Genomic DNA, 6000 nt, shown 5'->3' on the forward strand with positions numbered 1-6000 from the left:
CCGACCTAATGTACAAAAGTAAGCCTGGCTAATCAGATGCCTTCTGTGAACAGCTGGACCTTAGGGTTCACAGGGAAGTTTGAACGAAAGGTACTGTGGGCTGGTGCTATGGTGACCCCTGGCACATGGGTCACGTGCATGGTGTGCAAACAGATGCCATTCCACACAGAAAGGCAAAGGGTCAGTGTTAGTAGTGGTGCACAGGGCATAGGAAAAGAAATTCCAAAATCTGTGTTCCTTTTTGTCCTTCCAAAGGCCTGATTATTTAACTTGATTCAGGATATATAAGACCCCTCAATGTCGTTACACCCAGGGCTGTGTCCTCAAGCTTTTTTGAGTGTTATATTCCTTGTTAAGTACTATAATATGAGTTAGTAAAACCCTTCACAAGTGGAAGGTAAACAAAGCAGCTAAGGTGGTTGGTTACTCTACACCCTCTTTATGGTTTCAAGAACTGACACCTTCTGATTCTGATGCTTATGGAAATCCTTTTCTTTGTTTAGAAAATGACTATATTCTGTTCCCATCCTTGTCCATCCCAATTTTCTCTATAGCACACCAACTGTGAAAAAAAAAAAGAAGAAATTAGTATAGGTCAAGAAAGAGAGAGCAATAGTCTCTCACTAGGAAGTTTTGGCAAGTCTTTGAGCTATTCATTAAATATTCCCTGTGCCAACTTCCATGTTACCATCAGATTTTAGGTTATTCTATAGTAAAAATTGAAACTATCAGTAGCATAACAAAATTTTGAAGTCCTCTGCAGGTCTGGGCAGCCTGCCAGGGCAGCCATCCTCCATGTGCTGACTCAGCATTCCAACAGCTACAATCAGATAGCACAAATACCAGCAGGTGTTTCCATAGCCACCAAGCCACAGAGTAAAGGGTGGAGAGGCAAGCCCCAGCAATCAGGTGCCCATGCTGGGAGTGGCCCTCGTGAATGAGTACACTTACATTGCATTGACCTGAACTCATCATTTAACCATGCCTAATTTCAAGAAGGACAAAGGTATGTGATCCTCCTACGTGTCCAAAATTAGAGAGAGAGCAAATATTTGTAAAAGGTAACACTGCCTTTTACAGTGTTACCTTGGACTTCTAAATTAGAATTTCTAAATAGCCTTTCTAACCCTGTGGGACCTCAAGCTACTGTTTGACACCCAGTGACTAGGGATGTATCTTATCTCTGTGTCAGATGCCAAAGTAGTTATGATCTGCTTCTTGCATTGAACCTCTTCTTTCACCCCTCTTGCACAGCCAGTACTGGTGTAAATCAGATATAGTCCACCTGGACAGGTTTAGCATTACCACATCCTCCCCAAGAACCCTGTGATCCTATACCAGATTCCTGGTGAAGATTACTCTGTGTAATCTTCCCAGATCCCTCACAGGCTGAGGCTGTTTCTCCAACCCTCTCAACATTCCAGTGCCTCTTTAGGTAGGCAGTGTTGGAATAATAGTTGACAGTAATTAGAATTATACAAATTTGGTTGAGAAAAAGTGCTGTCTTAATGTGTCTTAGCAACAAGTAAAAGCAGGAAGTTCTTTTCTAATTTTAAAATTTATAAGCAGATTATCTACAAATATGAATACATATATTTATATGCTGAGTGTATATATTTATAGCATGTATGACTAGAGTTTACTTTTGTGAGTCATAGCATTCTGTAAGAAGTTAATAAGACCAATTCAATGACATGCAAACTTATTATTAAGCTGGATGGATGCCAAGCAGTTTCTGTGACTGTCATGTTTAGGTACTATTTTGACATAGCAAAACATATTTTTTCTCTTCTAACTTTGTTAGTCCTACAGTATTATGGTTAGTCTTCTGTGTCAACTTGGCTAGGCTATAATACCCAGTTATTTAGCCAACCACTAATCAGAGTGCTCCTCTGAAAGTAGTTTGTAGATGTGGCTAATTCCTACAGTCAATTGGCTTTAAGTTGATTATCCTTGATGATGTAGGTGGGCCTTGTCCAATCATTTGAAGACTTTATGAACTATGAACTTCCTAAAGTTTCCAGGAAAAGATGGAATTCTGCTTCAGGACTACAACAATGCCTGCCTGGGTTTCCTGCTCTATATACGTTGAACTTACCAGCTCCCACAACCATGTAAGCCAATTCTTTAGACAAATCTCTTTATACACACACACACACACACACACACACACACACACACACAAACATACACACACAAACCCATATCACATATTCATTAAAAGATAAAGTTCTTAAGGCCAAGCACAGTGGTTCAAGCCTGTAATTCCAGCTACTCAGGAGGTGGAGATCTGGAGGATCACAGTTCAAGGCCAGCCTGGAAAAAAAATTAGTGATATTCCATCTCAATCAACAAGCATTGATTGAGATTCAGACATGATGACACATGTCTGTGATCTCATCTACATAGGAAGATCATAGATAGGAGGATTGCAGTCCAGGGTGGACCAAGAGAAAACATGAGACTTTACCTGAAAAATAAGTAAAATGAAAAGGGATGGAGGCATGACTGAAGTGTAGAGTACCTTTGTAGCAAGTGTGAGTTCCTGAGTTCAACTCCCAGTACCTACAACAACAACAAAGATAAAAGTTCCTGACTTAATTTTCTAGGATGAAACTTTACCTTTATTTCCTCACTCATGGCCTGATTAGGAAATTCTGTTTTTCTAAATATACTTCCCAGGTAACTATAATGGCTAGTCAGGTATCTAAGATTGGGGGTCACTACATGTAGACCTTGAGATAAAGATTCATATACAAATGAGTCATTATAGGGTTTTCCAAGGAAAAACCAGGAGGTTGGTAGGGAAAATGACAGGGAAAGGAAGGTAAGCCACACAAGGTCAACATGTCAAGCCCAGAACTGCAGACACAATAATTTTGACTCAGTCTTGTGTAGGGGGGGTAGGGGGGAGTCCCTGCAGACTTAGTGCTGTCTCCATCAGGACCAGGGAGCTGGAGAAATACATCAACATCATGGGTGAGGTCTGTTTCAGGGTGATGTAAATGCCTAGGCACTTCCAGCTCTTTCCACATTTAAGCAAATGCCAGGAAAATCTGAAGACAATGCCCTGATGGAGACACGGTAAAAACACACAGGAAGCTGTTATGCATGGAAATGAGAATGGTTCAGAGAGGCTATGGGTGGGGCACTGAAAGCATCTGCTAGTCAGAATTGAAAACCACTTGAATAGAGGGATGGTACGAGGAAAATAACTAGATCACTTCACATAAGGGAAGCACCTCATTGAATTTCAAAACCATTGTGATTTCATGTGGAAATGATCTCTTTCCTTATTTCCAATCCTCAAATAATGTACCTTTTATTACCTGAAATTTTTAAGTCACAGAAGTCACAGAATGTATCATTTAATCCCTTTATGGTTAAACTAAGGACAAAAATATTCCTAAAACAGAAAATATACTGAATCAACCAGAAGTGAGATCTGGCCCAGGGGTTTTTGGCTAGGTCCTCGTTCCAGCCTGGGAAGGCACCAGGCATATGCTGAGTATTTTATCTGTTAAGAAGCCTCATTTCAACATGACTCATCCATATGATTCTACATGATGCTGTTTCACAGCTCTGTGGATTGAGATTGAGGACATGATGTCCTGTGAAATCATCAGATTCCTTTCTGTGGAGAACTGAATGAATTCAGTTTTTCTTTGGAAGACAAGTCACTGCAGTGCTTTCGGTGACCATATATTCTACCACCTGGATTAGGAAGATAGAGAAAGGGATTCTACAGAAAAAATTATGATTCAGAATGCAGAAAAGAGCAGAGGTGAAAGAAGATTGACCATTGTTATTCCATTTCTTGATTCCACTGTTGTCCTGAGGCTCAGCAGCATGAATAGTCCTTGAGGTTTTTATGACTCCACTATATTCTTACCATTCATTATTATTTTGAGCTAAAGTTAGGTCAAGTTACAGTTATGGTTAACCAAAGTGTGTTAGACAGCTTTCTGCTACTGTAACACAATACCCAACACAATCAACACATAAAGAAGAAAGGTTTACTTTAGGCTCACAGTTTTGATGGTTTTACTCCATGACTAGCCCCATTGCTTTGGGCCTATTATGACACATCATAGTGGGAGCAATGTGGCAGAATAAAATCATTATCTAGTAGCAGGGGAAGGTGGAAGAGAGGAAGAGGAAAGGACTGGATCATATAGTCCCCTTTGTAGAATTCTCCCAATAAGCAGAAAACCTTCCACTAGGCTGCATTTCTTAGAGTCTCTACTGCCTCCCAACACTTCCAGGCTCAAGATTTTAACACATTGGCCACTGAGGGACATTTCAGATCCAAACTATACCACAGAGAATAATAATAATTAAAATGTATTTATGATAGCCATGACTTAGAAGCCACCAGGATGTCTTTCAGTAGGTAGTGCATCCAGACAATGGCATGTTGTTTAACTCTAAGAAGAAATGAGCTAGCTATGAAAAAATGCATATTACTACATGAAAAATGACAATCTGAAAACTACATAGTATATAATTCCAACTACATAATATTCTGGAAAAGGCAAAGCTATATATGTTAGTCTGTTTTCTGCATCTGTAACAAAATACCTAAGGCTGGGTACTTTGTAAAGAAAAGAGATTTATTTACCTAAGAGATTTGGAAGTCCAAGAGCATGGCACTGGCATCTGCTGAAGTCTGGTTAGAGTCTTGTATGGATAGCATCACAGTGGCAAGGCACACATAGAAGAGGTCAGATGGTAGACAGAAAACCAGAGGGATTCAGGGGTCAGGGTCACTCTTTCATAACAAGCATTTTCTGGACCTGAATTCCCGTGAGAACTATATTAATCTTTTCTGAAGGTGATATCACCCATGACCTGCATTGCACTAAGCTCCATTTCTTGAAGGTTCTACCACCTTTTAGCACTGCCATGCTGGGGGCCAAGCTTCAGTCTTTGAGGGGACAAACCATGTCTGAACCATAGTGGTATGGAAATGATAAAATTCTAAGTGGTTTCCATGGGTTGTGGGGCAAGAGGGATGTGGTACAATCATAAATACATGACATTGCACATTTGCTCAAACCCACAACACACACAGTACTAACAGTGAACCCTGATATAAACAATGGACTTTGGGTGATAATAATGTTTCAGTGTAGGTTTATCAATAATAACAAATTTATCACTCTAAAGGGGGGTGCTGTTAATGGGGGAGACTACCCCCATTAACCTTTTCTCTTAGTTTTGCAGTGAACCTAAAACTGCTGCTAAAAATCAAGTAATAATAATAGGAAGCTAATAGTAGCAAATGTTTTCTTCTGTGGACTTTGGGAGGAATTCTGGGTAGAGATTAGCAGATGCCTGGTACCGCCAAGAGTTGGCTGAATGAGTGGTGGCCCAGAGGCTAAGAGAATAGCCCTGGATTTAGAAGAGGCCTCCTGGAAGTTACTCAGAAGGGAGAACTTTTTGGAGCATGATTTTTAAAATATCCAACAATTACAGTAATTTTATATCAAAAATGCACATTTTGAATAAAGGAGAAAGGAATTAAAGTTTGGACAACAGTCTGGCAAGTGATTTAGACAACCCTTTCTTCTTTTTACAGATTTTTTGGCTTTCACATGTCATATTTTTATCAATCATATTTAATATATTGTATTATTTCTAAAAAAAGACAGTCTAGCAAGTGGTAAAGATAAGCAACAGCTTTCATGGGCAGGTGGAGTAACTATACTTTGTAAGATCAGATTTCTCTTTTCAGCAGGTAAGAGATCAAAAAGGCATTTGGAAAATAAAATTTAGAAAGACACAAAAACACACAGGGAAAAATAAGAGATGCACTCATGCATCTGTAACAAACATAAGAAATAAATCATTGCAAACACTATGACAATCTCCTGTGAACTCTTCTTTATTGCATTTCCCCCTTAATATGGTGCAATCTCCTGAATGTTTTACATTTCTAATACATATGTATGAATTCCACAAATATATGTAGTGTTATTTTGCATGTTTAAAATATTA

This window comes from Castor canadensis, chromosome 9 (assembly GCF_047511655.1).
Source record: "Castor canadensis chromosome 9, mCasCan1.hap1v2, whole genome shotgun sequence".
Classification (NCBI taxonomy): domain Eukaryota; kingdom Metazoa; phylum Chordata; class Mammalia; order Rodentia; family Castoridae; genus Castor; species Castor canadensis.